This window comes from Melospiza georgiana, chromosome 7 (assembly GCF_028018845.1).
Source record: "Melospiza georgiana isolate bMelGeo1 chromosome 7, bMelGeo1.pri, whole genome shotgun sequence".
NCBI classification, from domain to species: domain Eukaryota; kingdom Metazoa; phylum Chordata; class Aves; order Passeriformes; family Passerellidae; genus Melospiza; species Melospiza georgiana.
The window spans coordinates 20,777,998-20,794,077 of NC_080436.1; positions in this window are offsets into that span (position 1 = coordinate 20,777,998).

Genomic DNA, 16,080 nt, shown 5'->3' on the forward strand with positions numbered 1-16,080 from the left:
CAGCAGGAAGACCCAGAGAAAACACATGCCAAGAAACCTGTGCCCTAAACTCATAAATTGAAATGACTTAAGCCTTGACAAACTATAGAGAACCTTTTGAGAAATGCAGAGTGTGGCAGGTGCAGTCAGCACTTGTGTGGGAGGAGTTCCAGTTTTCTGGGCCACCATCTGGGCAAGGCTGCACTTCTGCTACACCATACTCATTACTGTGATGACTATCATAGCAGCTGTGATGTCTGCACAATATCCAGGCCAAAAAAAAAGGCTATTATTTCAGTAAATCATTAGAATTTTATCAGCTTTAAGGGATGTGTATGACTTTGAAAAATTTATCAGCTGTTAAACTCAGAACTCCTCTGACAAGTTACAATGTCAGCTATGCAACTGACATTTTTGGAACGTAAAATAAAATTTCATGCTGGAGCATTTAATATTCAGTGGAAGCACATTACTGCTGTGTCTTCCAATAACAATTTCAGCAGATGCAGCATGATAGTCTTCATAGGAAATAAGATCTTGGCTTTGAAATTAGACGTCAGTTGTGAACATTGCTTTTTGAATGCAGGATGTTATTTGACTTTTATCAAGACTGATAAGAAAGCTGTTTGTCTATAGAGAAATGCAATACAGTAGCATGTTGGATTTCAGACTTCACTGCAGGTGAAGTGCAAGTTCACATAGGCTGAGAGAAAAAGAAAAGCTTTTTGTCCTCAAGTTCTGCTAAACCCAAAAAAAGCATTTCTACTTCCTAAAGCATTTCTAACTCTATCAGTATTAATCACTAGCTATAAGAAAAGCACCTGCATTTCGCCTTGCCAATACCTTACTACCTCTTAAGCACACACACAGGATGCTACAAAACAATTTGTCCACTTTCTCTTGCAATATTAGGAAGAAATGGTCCAGGTCTGGAAAATCTATTTCTGGTAACAGGCTATGTGTTAGGGAAATTAATCCTACCTTCCACAGCTACTGGAACCAAATACTGCTGCTTTTTATTAATTCAGTATTTCTTCTCCTTCTTTCTCCTCAAGCAATTACCATGTAAGGTTGAGAAGCCTCAAATGCTATTCTAAGGACAAAGATACAGCTTGTGTCCAGAACAGCTGCAAGAAGATACAGAAACAAAGTATGCTTGTGCTACCATGGTGCAAGTGGACATTCAGCAAGATTTACTGTGCCCAAAGCTTCCAAGTAAGGAAGCTTTGGGCACAGTAAATCTTGAGGCTATTTCAAGGGGTTCAACTCACACTAGCAATGATCAGAAGAGGATTGATAATGGTTCAGCAACGCTGTAAAAACCAACAGCCCATACTGTCACAGACCTGTAAGCCATCTGTTCAGATACAGGGGTGTCCTGCACAGATGTCCTGGCTGCTTGCAACTACTGTACCATATAGGAAGTTCTCCTGACCAAGCTGCAAGATTCAAGGAAAGAATTTCATGCCTTGTGGACGGTATTAGAAGTATGTATACATCACTCCTATCCCTTCTGTTTCTAGTAGGGCAGTAAGTTCTCTATGAACAAGGTGAACCACCTCATGTGGATCCCCCTTCTGCATTTCATTGTATCAGGAGGTACTAAAGGAAAATCATAAAAGTAGCTTAAAACAATTATTCAATTATTCCAACCCACTTCAAAATTCTCTTCAGTTAAGTTCTTACATCAATAGAAGTCACACACTACAGAGACATTTTAGCTATTGCAAAGTGTGGATCTGATCTCCCACACCCACTCACAGAACACAAACTTTTAGATCTGCATCCAACTCTGGGGTCCCAGGAGCAAGGAGGATGTGGACCTTCCATGATTCTGCTGGAGCATCTCCAGACAAGGCCACAAAAATGATGAGAGGGCTGGAGAACCCCTTCCAAGAAGACAGGCTGAGAGAGCTGGGGTTGTTCAGCCTAGAGCAGTCTCTGATGATACATTCTAGCAGCCTTCCAGTACCTACAACAAAGGTACAAAGAGATCTACAACAAAGCTGAAGAGGGACTTTGGACAAGGGGATGTAATGACAGGACAAAGGGCAGTGGCTTTAAACTTGAATGTAGGTATATAGCAAACATTAGAAATAAATTCTTCACTGTAGTGAGGCACTGAAACAAGTTGCCCAGAGAAGTTGTGGCTGCCCCACCCTAGAAAGTGTTTACGGCCATGTTGGATGGTGCCTTCAGTAACCTGGTCTAGTAAAAGGTGTCCCTGCCCATGGCAAGTGGGGTTGCAATCTCAGGTGACTCCCTTTGCATACTTATTAGGCTATAAAGCTCTAGTTATATTATTGGAGCACTTCTCCATAACACTCCCTTATTTAGTATTTGATTATTCAGAATTTATTTTTATCCTCTATATTAAGTATATAGGTGATGCCTCCGTAACTCATTCCATGTAAACCACTGACTCCAAGTTACAAAAGAGAATTTAAATCTGGTATTTTGTAAAAATGCTTCAGTTTGCACTTAAGATATGTGCTTTTAACATAAATTCTTCAGATGCAAATTCCCATCTCTTAAAAAAAAATTACATTATATGGAACAAAAGCAAGACAGATTCAGAAAAACAATGCCACTAAAATTTGTGGCCATAAATTTTGACCCACAGACACAGATCAAATATCAGTCCAAAAGCTTAAAATTTGGCCAAGCTAAAAGTATCTGAAAAGTGATCATTTACCCACAAATGCCAGACAACCTTAGTATCAAGGAACACCATCAGCTCTATTAACTATACACAGTACATAGAGTACTCCTATATTTTGCACACTCTGAAGACTAGTACTGCAGTTCTCACGCTTGATTACCAAAAACAGACACAAAATCCAAGCACATGATATAACAAATATTAGATAACATATCTTGTGTAATACTTGTTTTAAAGAAAAAAGTACCTACAAAATTCTTTTGAGAGCTAAAAAGTTTGATTGTTCTTGACCAGAAATGTAGGTACGTTTGACTTTACTTTCAAAAAAAAGTAATTTTAACTTTTAAAATAATTAAATTTTAATTTAAGGTACTTCATTGTTAAGAAGTCATGTCCTATAATAGTCTGTTTCAAGAAGTATATTTGCTAACAGAAAATTGTGCCTAGTCCACATTTCATAAAAGGTAATCTGCATTTTTCCTAAGTCACTTGTCACATATTTCATTCCTGTAATAATGGCATTATGGCAATGTCTAACCTAAAGCTGAAGGCAAACACAAATTCTCCTTAGGCCAATGAGGAGAGAGGATAAATCATTCTTAATCCTCTGAACACACTAAGGTTAATAAAGTGTTAGCTAAGATATTATAAGAGTCAAGTCAGTTTTATTTTAAAGAAGCCCTCCAAAATATGTTAGTTTTTCCTAAGCTGAACTTTCCTGTTTCATTTCCACTTAATCCTACTAGATTCAAGCCAAATGTGAAGCTTTAAGAACTCTTATTATTGGGACACTTTCCCACTTACAAATCTGTTCTTTGCAGAGTCATTGTGATAAGAGGACAAAGCTACCACTGAAGCAGCCAGAAGTAACAGTGTCACAAGGGAAAGAAAAGAAAAGAACACCCCAAGGCTCTATAAAAGCAGCCCAAGAGTTTCTATTCATACAAGAAGTCGAACGAATGGCAAAATACAATTTAGATATAGGTCTACAGTCTGAGTAATTGGTGGGTAAGTACAGAAAGACAGACTAGGAATGTATGCTTACACAGTGTACCAGGTCCAAAGAACATTTCTTTCCCAGAACAGCATCCACCATGCCTAGGAAGCTGATTCGTCATGACTTAGATGAGTCAGGTTCCCATTACAAAGACACCATGAATCACTCCTGGGCTCTAGGTCACACTCAAAATGCACACACAGCACAGGAAAAACGTTCTTATGCCATGAGCAAAGGAAGTACTTTCAGCATGCAGTCACTATTATAATTTCTATTTTTTAAAAAGGCTAAAAATAAAAATGGAGAACGAAGAAAAAATTTCAAACATACTCAGCAATTCTGACTGTTGTATCAAAAAAAGCTAATAATATAATATCTCTCACTAAAAAACAAAAAGAGTCTCTGCAAAGTGAGTAGCTAGCCAGTGAACCTAACTGTAGTGGCTCAGTGACTCCAGCATTTGCTCAAATGAGACTACAGTGCCAGCCAAGCAGTGCCATGGACACTTTTCATTAGTTTCCAAAAGGCATACTGGAACACTTTCTGTTTCTACTGAACTCATTTAAATATGACATCACCACTTCCTGGCTACATTAAGGTAAAAGAAACCGGTATTAATAGGCTATCAATACACCAATACCTTAAAAGTGCAAAACTCAAAGCCTTATATCAAATAGTACCAAATTTTATAATGCTCGCATCCATCAAAAGAACTCAACAATTTCATATGTTATATCCTATTTCAAGGTCCATACTGTCATTTGGTTGTCCCATTAAGATATTTTGGCTATGCTAACCAGCAAGAAAGACTAATGTTCTGAAGGATATACTTCCAATTTTCCAAGATCAGAAGAAACAAATTGCAACAACACGTTATCTTTACTAAAAACAAGTTCTCATTTCATTTCAGGACACACTCCTGCTCTCCTAAATTTTTACTGCATTCACCCAGCATAGCAGATTCTCACCTTGCACTGGTCTCCTAGCCTAAGTGCCTAACTATAGGATGAGATGAGTCCTGCCACAGAGGCAAAAGCAAAGTGCAGAGGTTGTGCCTGTAGACTTCCTGAACATACTACAAGTAGAAACAGAAGGAAAACCATAGCTCTTGCTCACAGTGTTGCAGAGCAGCAAACTGCACCAGCAAATGATATTTTCATCCTTCTAGACTATCTTCCCTTCTGAAACAAGGAAGTCAGCTCAGTGTGGGGTATTCCAAACAGTCTCCTCAGCAACTACCCCAAGGTGATGCAGGACTTGGAGGTGTTACCACAGCAGGCAGGAATCAGATCTGTTTAGACAGGAGACAGCAGACTATTGCTTCCCAGGCTATAGATGCACCTGGACCCTCACTGCAGAGCAGCAGCACAATGCAATGTAGAAGAGGAGAACTGGCAGGTTCAGTAGTACTGCTATTCTCAAAACTAGGAAGGCTGTTATTTAAGAAGAGAAAGAAGAACTATGACTCAGAAACTAAATAAAAAACCACAGAGAAGTTTGACTGTGAATGAAGTGTAAATCAGAAAAAAAAAATTAAAGAAAATATTTCTCAAACATATTTTGCTGCTGAAAAGCTAGGTTTGGCAGAAAAGCTGCAACAATTTTGTGACAGTATTGTTCTCCTCCTTGTAGAATTATTTTTGAAACTACATACTAATGCCAGATAATGTTACACCAAGAGCAATATGTTTCCTTACAGTGTGCCTGCTCCTCCTTCAGACTATACTAAACACTTGGCTAACTCAGCTGCAAAATGGATAACCATGGCCTTAGCCAGAAAAATCATACTTACATAATGCAAATTTCTCCCAGTATTCACTGTTGTTCAGTAGGAGGAATCCTATTCTATCACTACTAAATGCAGCTGTGTTAAATATTATTTACTTTTCAGCTGTTAAAATAAAAAAATAAAAAACCACAAAATGCAAAGAGGTGCTTTACATTATCATAAATCAAAGGTCTTTCAGTTATGATTCAGAGAGTGGGTACTGGGAAATGCAATTAATGTTAACATTGAAGGTCAGAACAATGTGCTTGTGCCATAAACACTTCTATATTTAAGCAAGTACAGGTAAACAAGAATTTCTAACATTATCTGTCATATATTAATACATAGCATTAAATGTTACATATCACAGTAAAGGGGTTGGATTGAGTTTACATCATGTGTTAAGTAAAGAAGTACTTTCTTTCCTCTTTCCAAGCTACTCTCTCCCTTCACTTCCAAGAGTAAACAGATATAAAATCCAACTCTTAACTAGCTGGTGGTCAAGTGCTATTATTCCTGTATTAGTTTCCACCTTAGGTTGTGCAGCAGCTTCATTTCAATCTCAAGCTCTGCTTTGTTACTAGTCAGCAACACTGTTCTTTTAATGATTAACTAAATAAATTAGAGTCAGAGCTGAACATTGTAGAACAAGATCCTATCACAATGGCTATATTTTAAACTATTAAACAGTTACAGCTGTGGTGAACAATGGTTAAGAGATAAAAGTGCACATAGTGTTTTCCTCTTAAATTGAAAAAGAACAAAACCCAAAACTTAAGAAGCTTTAAACAGCTTTGCTACTTAAAAACCAATCTTCTAGGGAAGAGGCAGTAAGAGATTAAAGCATACCTAAAAATCCACATAACAACTCTAAGGATAATAATCTGCTAATATACACTCCAGTTTCTTAAGGGTACCTTGATACACACATTCATTGACATAAGAGTCCAAATAAGACCAGTGTGCACCAAAACAAGATTCACCAAGCAGCTTTTGCAAACAGAATAAATATACCTGGCTGTCTAACATGAAACCTTTGATATACTATTGCAAAAAAAAAAAAAAAAATAGGCAATGCAGCTTTGCAAATATGCTAAAGTAACTGTGTTCATCAATAAGCTATTTACTGATGACCTACACTTCCTTGTGTCTGTCCTGTACAACACAAGCACAGTCCCTGATTCCGAGGTGTCAGGATAATGCAGTTTATAAAAGAACTTAATTACTCCAAAGGAAGCAGACTTTTCTTGGATGTCTTGTATTTCCTTTAATCATGGTACAGAGCTGAAACCTGAAGACTCAGCTAGAATTCTGTTAGTCAATTTAGCTTCATATACATCCCAAGCAGCTTTCCACTGAAGGGCTGGATGCTCAAACTATCCAGAAGTTACCACTTGGCAGCCAGCTCCCGCCTTCACACTCTGCCACATAGTGGGGGCTTCCCAGCTCCTCCCCAGCCTCCTTGCCATCCAAAACACGCTGCTGAGAGCACACAGCCTGGCAGTGATATTCAGCCTAAGTGAGACAGCTCGGCAGCTAGAGACACTAAATGCTAATTCAATGCCTTTTTCTCTCTCTTCATGAATAGCTCCAAGATGCTGCACCTTCTGTCCTTGCCAATTGTATCACTGGAGCAAAAAGGTGGCAGCCTCTCTCTGAACTGGTATCATTGCTGCATACTCGACTCCGTCATTTGGTATGCTTCACACACTGTTCTGTGATCTGGCAACAATCCTGAGTGCAAGCTAATTTACACCTTCAGTATAATGGCTTTTGTATCTTCTGCAATGCTGGAATATATTACATGCAGCTGAAACAGAAGTCCAGCAAGTCAGTGTCTGCCATCACCTTGTAAAAAGAACAAAAAACAGCGGAGAGAAAGAGATCGTTCACATTTTTACATAGCTGGTTTTGTTTCCAGTCCTTCCTGAGCCCATGAAAATGTCCTCTGCTGTTAACTACTTCTCTCCTGCATACCCCTGGAAACAATCTAGAAAAAGGTACATATACCAGAGACACAAGAGATGCAGCATTTCAGTTATAGAAAAATGTGTCTGTGTATTAAAATGTCTTCCCTGTTTAGAAAGAGTTTGCTCTTGCCCTACCAAAAGAATCCATCTTTAAGTACTGTCACTCCAGAGACACAAAGTGCATAGAGAGGGATTTAGAAGCCTAAGTGCTGAAATCTTCAAATCAACCCTTACAGCTCAAACCCATGTTTCCAAGTCAGAGGGACCACTGTGGCGGGGTGGGGGGGAGTTGAGGGGGGGAGGCCAATTCTCCCTTTTCCTCCAAAAACTTCAAAAACATTGCACATTGCAACACATTTCTCAAAGCTAAGTCCTATGCCTCAAGCCACACTCTGTCTCACTCTGCTTCCTGAACACACCTTAAGATTTATGTAACTCTGTGCGTGCCAAATGCACACAGAAATGCACTACTTAAGGGCACCCAGACTGTCATTTCACTATTAAGCCATTCTGCTGCATGCACAGTTTACCACAAGTACACTTATGCCAGCACAGGAAGGAGTCAGTACAGCAGACAGAAAGAGCAACCAGGAGAGCAGGACCACCTCGCTTAGACACAGTGCCAGCCTCTGCCACGTCAATGTGACCATGAATCTGAGGTGTTTGTGTGCAAGGATGAGCTTCATCTCATATAATTTGACTTCCTTTAGGGATTTATTAAAACTTTCTTAATATGCCCAACCATGGGTTCTGAGGAAAGTTTAGAGGTGAAAATGTGACTGCACCCAGAAAATGTGACTGCAGCCAACTTGTGAGAGACTTCAAGTGCCCCTGGGTCTGGTACTCAGGTATATGAGAAGCACGACATGAAGTGGAAATAAGCCACACAAGGCCAGAGAAGTAGATGGGCTATTTAAGGGTAAGGAGCAGTGATGCTGGAAGGGTTACTGGTCACTAGAGACAGCTCAAGCTGAGCATGTGGGCTATGTTCTGGTCTCACTTGCCTTTCCCTCCCTCACCCCACCTTGCACAGGAATGCTCAGCACTAGTTCATTACTGATTCAAAGGACAGGGATGACTTTACTGTTGCTTAGGCAGATTTGCCCTTTGCAGCACAAACACAGGACTAAGATGTCTGGGGGATCACAGCCAGCTTCGGGATATGAGGGAGTGTCTTTGCACCACTAAGCCGTGGAAAACTAAAAAGGAGGAGAAACACTACCTCTAGTGTCTCCATGAGTCCAAGTCCCCACCCACACAGCAGACTAGTTGGACTCAGTAACTCTAATCATTGGGTTTTAAGAGCAACAGGCATACTTCTTCCTGCAAAGGGAACATCCTGCCTGCTCTTGATTTCCAGGGTCCCAACTGGCTTTACTTGTTCTGAATGGCACAGGCAAGGCACACTGACTGCAGTTTTTACATACTGAGGCTGTCTATACCATGACAAACTTTTAAAAATGTACACTATAAAACCATTCCCGAACACTAAAAATATCAGTTCTTTACCGTATTCAGCTCCATCTGCCTCCTCTGTTCCTGAAAAAACTGGCAGTCCCTGCAACAGAGCAGCAGTTTCCACAAGATATTTGACCTCCCTGGGCCAGCTATTCATTCCTGCAAACTCACACTGATCAAACCTAGTGTAGCCAAGGATAAGCACATACAGTTGCACAGCAACACTGCAGAAAGATGAGCCAAATTCACAGGGCTATGGGTTCCTAACTTTGTTAAAGAACATTAATTTTTTAATGCTACATTGTCAGGCACTAATGTACTGCTTAAGTGATAGTGCTCAAATAACAACAACACGAAACAAATAGTTTCATTCTTCAGAATGAACACAGCAAGAAACAGTATGTAAATTAAATTCTCCAACTGACAGTGGTAAGTCACTAATCCAGCTCTTTGAACCCAAAAAGAGAGCTGCAGCTAATTAAAATAATCTCCAATTACTGGATTCTATTAGAGGTCTACATTTACCAGGAATCTCGGTGATAGCTGGCTCTGTACTGGTCATCTGTCATATTCCAGGAAGATTTTCAGTAATTTCCTGGTAAATACACTCTGCCTATTGACTGTGCAGGAAGATATCACATTTTAACAGGAAGCCTTGTTGTGCTGTCATGCTCTTTTTTTAATTCTTTTTTTTTTTAAAGCATATAATTGCCAAATAGAAAAATATTTGGTAGTGAGTGATCTCAAAGAAAGCAAGCTTTTTTTTCTTTTTGTTTTTAAATAGTAATATTTTTGATACCATCCTCCAATTACAATGTGACTCCCTAACTTTCCTATTGCTATTAATGCTTACACTAGTCCTAAGATTCCTTCTAATTAGAGTTCATTACACCTTTTGTCAGTTTCATTTGCTAAGTAGGTTGGTAGCTAAACTAAGTGTCAGATAGTGGCCAAGAAAGATAATATAATGGTGCCTTTTGGGTTTTATGCTTAAAAAATGAAAAATAAAAATATGAAAAGTCACTGGACTGAACTGGCTGAAATTCCATCACACAGCTATTCCAGCCTACATGATTTCAGTACTTGGCTCCACAGTTACATCTTTGTTTACAGCACAGACATCCTGGCATTCTCCTCCGTAACCCCATGTGAGTCCAGGTGCTGGTATGTGGGACAAGACAGAGCCTGCCAGTGGTTAAGCCTGAAAGGCAAGATTGAGCTTGAATGAGTCTGCCTTGGAGTCAGCCCCAACATGCTCCAAGACCCTGTGAGTGTGGAATACACAGCTCCTGTTTCCATGACTCCGTGCTTCACCCACTACTCCAGGATAGGCTCTCTGACTAACACAAGGGCAGTAGGACAGACAGATGGACAGCACATCCAAACTAGATACGGATGAGGAGAAAGATGAAGAGGTGCTGCAACACCAACAAGATGTCTGTACTTCAGTCAGAGCTGGCAAAGTAGTTCCAAAACTGTGCTCTGGGAACAATTATCTTACTAGACCTATGGTTCTGATTGTCAGTGGTGGTGGTGGAGTAGAATAAAAGCAAAGCTAGGAAAAAATCGGGCATTTCCATACAAGTAGGAAAGGGCAACATGTTAGCAAATACGTAAAAGGGTAGCTTTGGGTAATCAGGCAATACAGGTATTTCCAAGTTCTTTTCTTTCACAGCCTCAGGAAAGGGGCTAGAGCTCCCACGTTGACCCTACTCCACAAATCAGAACAATCACAAAGACACTGGGGAAGCCATGGTGTTTACAATCTCTATATTGTACCCCAAATCTACAGTCATGCTCCTGAATGGTCAATGATACCATGAAATGGCCAAGAATCTGGCCCATAAAAATCAACAGGGAAAGCTGTCATGCATGGCAATCCAAGAAACCACTAAAGAAACTACTATGTAACTCACCCAAATATCAAGGGAAAATGTTTCCTAAAAATTAAACAGGGGAACACTTCTTCAGAAATATATCTGGCATTTCCTGCCCTGCCCCAGAGGACATACTTCTCCCTGAGATATGTGTAATTTTAAATTAGCCAAGTCTCTAATTAATCTGCTGTGCACAATTTATCAACTCTGGTGTTTTTTGAGGCATAAAATTATTGGGATTTAACAGCAAGGGTGTTTGAGTTTCATTGCACTTATGACATACTTCAGCATTGCAGGCCCCATGTTTTGGTAGTCTCATGTTGCCACTCTTCACTGTCTTCCAAGAGCTTTGCTCCCCAGTAGTCCTGGCCTGACAAACAGCCCGTTCCTCTCCACCTAATGTGTCACAGTGGAGCTTAGATTATCAATCCTTTATCTTGTTCTGAGGTGCAACTTCCCTCCTCAAAAAAAAGCTCCTCTTAAACAAAAACAATAACACCTTAATCACATAAAAAAGGATGTTTGAGATTAATATACATTTTACAATGTAGATTGTTGCATTCTTGCAACATAAGCCACTTCTCAGAATCTTCTGTGTTGCATCCATATGTGGGATGTTCAGTACAACAGCCTCATTGTAATCGCACAACTTTGGCCTTGTGTTGGAAAAAAAATGAAGAGAGCTTCCAGAATTGCAGAAAGATCAAAGGTTGAAGCCAGGCATTAATGACCTAATAGGCAGAGGTCTAAAAGTCAGCAAACCCCCTAACCCTTGAGCACAGCTCTTAGTTCACTTGCTGTTGTTTTCAGATTACTGCAGCTTCTTTGTTTCTTCTCAATTCTCATTCCACATTTTTGTAGCAGATTACAGATTCCTTTGTTTGCTTAAAGTGTAAAAATTGGGATCCTAGAATTTTATTTCTTCTCACTTGTTGCTCTTTGTAGTCATGCAGTGACTTCATCTGAGGCTTCCAAAATAAAATCTGGAACTGGTGTTACAGACAACAGCTGTGGTTGACAGACACTACTACCAGCACCTCAGTCAGCCTTGAAAGCAAGCTTATTGATTGCTGAGTACTGCTTATCAGCTTCAATAGTTACTGACTGGCAGTAACAAAATAAATAAAAAACAAATCAGCAAAGTCTTAGCATCCAAACAAAGAAACAACTGTCCTCAAAAGTCTCCTGTGCAGTTAAACTGAAGTGTTCATAGAACACATAAATATACAAATAGTAAATATAGCAAATATACATACTCCCCCTAAGCTGTAAAGGAAATAGGAAGCTATTATTTTCTGCTGCAGAGCTTTCTCTGTAATACTAATATGTTAGCATTCCTTGCCTAAGATAAAAGGTGTTAATGCTCACTGAGAATAAGAACTGTGGGGTTTTTACCTGAAAATAAAGTTGTCATGGTCTCTAGTTGTTCTTCGGGTAACATCAGAGTGTTTGAATGACTTGTAAGTTTCCTTAACGCTCCAGATTATTTTGTAAAACAGACTCCTGATTTTCCAGACAAAATAAAGTGGTTTTACTGCTTTTAAGTTTTTATAGCTGAAGTCATTAATTATTTTCTTTCCAGCTTTAAGTCAAGACACTGGTTTAACTATGCAGACACATACCGCAATCTCTTTGATTCCATAGCAATAACTAAGGTGTATTTGAAGCAAACCTATCATTGAAAGGCACAAGAAAAAGGGGAAAATGCTATACACCTATATAATAGAGAAGAAGCTACTTAATTTTAAATAAGAGACTTCTTTTGAATTAAAATATTTGTTAAAACTGTCACCCTCCAATCTTGATCAAACACATTTCAGAGGTACAAATCCAAGCAATCTGGAAACTGCTTGAACATACCAAGTAAGAAGGATAAAACTGCTTTATTAGTTCTCAGATAGCTAAGTAAAAACACATTTGGAAAATTTCTACTCACTGTGGCTTGTGCTCAGTCAAAACTTGTAGTAGCTAAATAGAGCAAGTATTAGTGAAAGTACTCAGGCTCAACAACTAAACCAATATACAGAAAGGAACACAGGGAAGAAGTTAAACACACAGCCATCCAGTCACACACATCATCTCTTTGATGAGTTAGCCAGTGCTTAGCACATCATTTATGATAAAGAGAGTATAATCTTGATTCATAATGGTGTAGCCTGTTATTTCTCTAAGCCTTCTCCTCTCACAAGTTTTACACAAGCATGAAGCAGTATTGTGGAAAGCATGCTGGCAGCAATACAAAGATCTCACTGATGTGAAAGGCAAAGCCTTTGTTATAAGCTGGGTGGTCAGACTGCCAAGTAATGCTGTTTGCTACTGCTATGCATTACTAAACACTGTTCCTCTGTGTGTGATCTTTAATGTTAATACCTTGTTTGATGAAGCAATATTTAATAACAATAGAATATTTTAATGAAGTAATCTATAAATTGATAGGTATGCTCTATCCTAAGAAAAATATGTAATGTGTAATTTCTACAGAAACACAGTTCCCAGTTGATGATATTCAATGGTAGAGATATGAAACAAGTGGAATTGCTAGAACCTATCAAATCAAAACAATTTTCAAATCAGGCAGGGTCCAGATCTCTGCTTGGCAACACACTGGTAGACATCATACTAGAGATCTGTGACAGTGCATTGCTCTTGCTTTAATTTTACTGTACCTCAGAAGAGGTCACAGCATTATGAAGCTACTGGAGATCAGCCACAAATCATAGAAGGGTTTGGGTTGGAAGGAATCTCAAAGACCATCTAGCTCCAACTCCTCTGCCACAGGCAGGGACACATTCCACTAGACCAGTTTTCTTCATCTCCTTTCACCCACCCCTTAATGTCCCCATTGTGCACAAGTCCCACTGGCTTTGCCACACTTGTCCCCACAAGTTGTGTCCTGCCAGGGTGGACAACGGAGCAGTGGGCCCATTGAGTAGCAGGGATCATAGTGCAGAGCTGTCCTCAGTAACTGTTTGGGATGGGAGCTTCCTCCCTGGCTCCTGCCCTATCTATGCACTCACCCAGGCCAGAGGCAGCATCACAAGGAGATGAGCCCTAGTGGCATGGGACACCAGCACCTGTAGCTGCACCCAGCTTAAAAATTCCCTACCCTAACTCCAGAGCTGGTTTAGCACCAAAAAAATGTTTTTTGCCCAAAAGTATGCTGCAAACGACAAGAGACAATAACAAAACATTCCCAAATTCTGTACTCAACATATTGTATAAAAGAAAAAGCTGTAGACCTTTATGCTTTGTTGAGGAGGATTTTCTAAAGTCTTGTGCTCACTGATACCAGAACTTTGGAAACATCCCAAGAAATTGAAAGTTTTTCAAGCTCAGGTGGAGTACTAATTCAGGAAACAAGCCATGAGAGGGAGGTATTTAAGGCAACATTTATGAATCTACAGTGCAGCCAACTGGGCACATCTATTAACCATCTTGCTACAATAGTAACATGTTTTTTCAAGAGATACTGCCATGCTCCAGTGAAACACACCATACACACTTGGTAATGGCAGGGTTTTGAAATTTCAATTTCATGCAAAAGAAAGTTCAGGCATTGTTTTTCTCCTTCGGGCAAGAATGGAAATTCCTGATGCAAGTAGGGAATTGCCCAGGGGTACTTCTCTTCATGAACACAGTGTGTATACTAAGTCCAAACACGACCTTCAGAAAACCTCCTGAAGGAGATGCATTAAGTCTACAAGATGGTTGCTATTCCCTCTGCAGGTTCTGTAGAAGATTGACACAGAATTCCTGATATTATCCTAAAGTACAGGTTAAAGCTACTTGAAAAAAATTGTTAAAAGTATTTTTCATATTGTTCATGAAGACTGTTGTGGCTTCTACTGACTCCAATTTCAATTATCCATTTTCAATAATACATACTAGAAGAGAGTAAGCATGCAAGACGATAACCATTGTTATTGTAAAAGAGATATTTTTGCCAGCTTTCATAAGTATATAGGCATGTTTTTCACTTTCAGATACCATCACCAGGGAAAAAGACTAAGTTTCCTGATTGTCCTGTTAAAATTGCCAATGCAAGCCCCACATTTGTATGTGTGGATGAATTGAGTATTGTTATATATCACTGTTTTTAGAACACATATTAAAGAACACATATGATGCACATTTGTTCTTCAATGTGGTTTTAAATATAACTGCATCCTTGACAACTTCTGTTATAATGTGACCCACCCTTACAGTGAAAACAAAACCAAAACAAAACAAACAAACAAACAAACAAAAAACAAAAAAAAAACAAAACCAAAAAAAAAAAAAAAAACCAAAAAAAAACACCACCCACCACATTACCACAAAAAAAATGGTATAAGAAAGAATAAGAGATATAAGAGATTTTAAGATTAACTAAAATTCAAGAGATTATGCATGACTGACTTCCTGGTTTAACAATAGGCATTAGACTTGTGTCCAAAACACCACATTGACTCCATCAGATGAGCTGCTGTCAAAAGAAAAAAAATAATAATAGCATGAGAGGCCACAAGAAAACAGCTAGCTGTCAGACATATCACCTGAAAAAATAAAGGTTCAATTTACTTACCTACCTACAATACACTTAAACAACTGCTGGGCAGCATATGAAGCAAGCAAGCAAGGCAAAAAGGGCAGAAGCTGGCACAGCAGCCTTACTTACCTTTGCTGTCAGTTCACTAAATCATCAATGGTAATGTATTTGTTGCAGCTTGGTATTTCTTTGAAGAACTTCTAGTTACAACACCAAGTTATTATTAAATATCTGCAGAACTCTAAAAACCTTAACTAACTAACTAACTAGCTCATGTAAACAAGGGATCAACAAAAACACATTTTCTTTTAAAAGAGAGATATTCTCACAAACTCTTTACTTAACTCTATCCAATTCACCTCAGAACAGTGAGGACACTTTTAGAATTCAAAAGTATTCAATGCCTTCTTCACACATAACAAAAAAGTTAAGTAACAGTAAAGTAAGTTCTGGTTCAGCTTAACAGCAGCTCTCTGGACTTTAAAACACATTGTTCCCCCACCTCATTTGAGAAATGACAGTGCTGTCTCCTTCCCATTCCCCTCCCCAGCTTCCCAAGCATTGATATCATAACAGAATTTAACATGTACAGGTATGTTAGGTAAGTACCAACTGGCAGCCACAACTAGTTAACAGTTAAAGGAATGCTTCCTTTCATCCCAGAGTTTGCCGGGAGAGGTCGGTTTTCATCGATGGATGAATGAAAGGTGAAAGACAGCATTTCCTTCTCAGACCCCCTAGGGGGCTGGATCTGCCTGCCAACACAGCTGTGTTGTCACAAACCTAGTGGAAATGTGCCATCTCCCGGGAGAAATTTTTTTCTCATGACAACATGGCTATG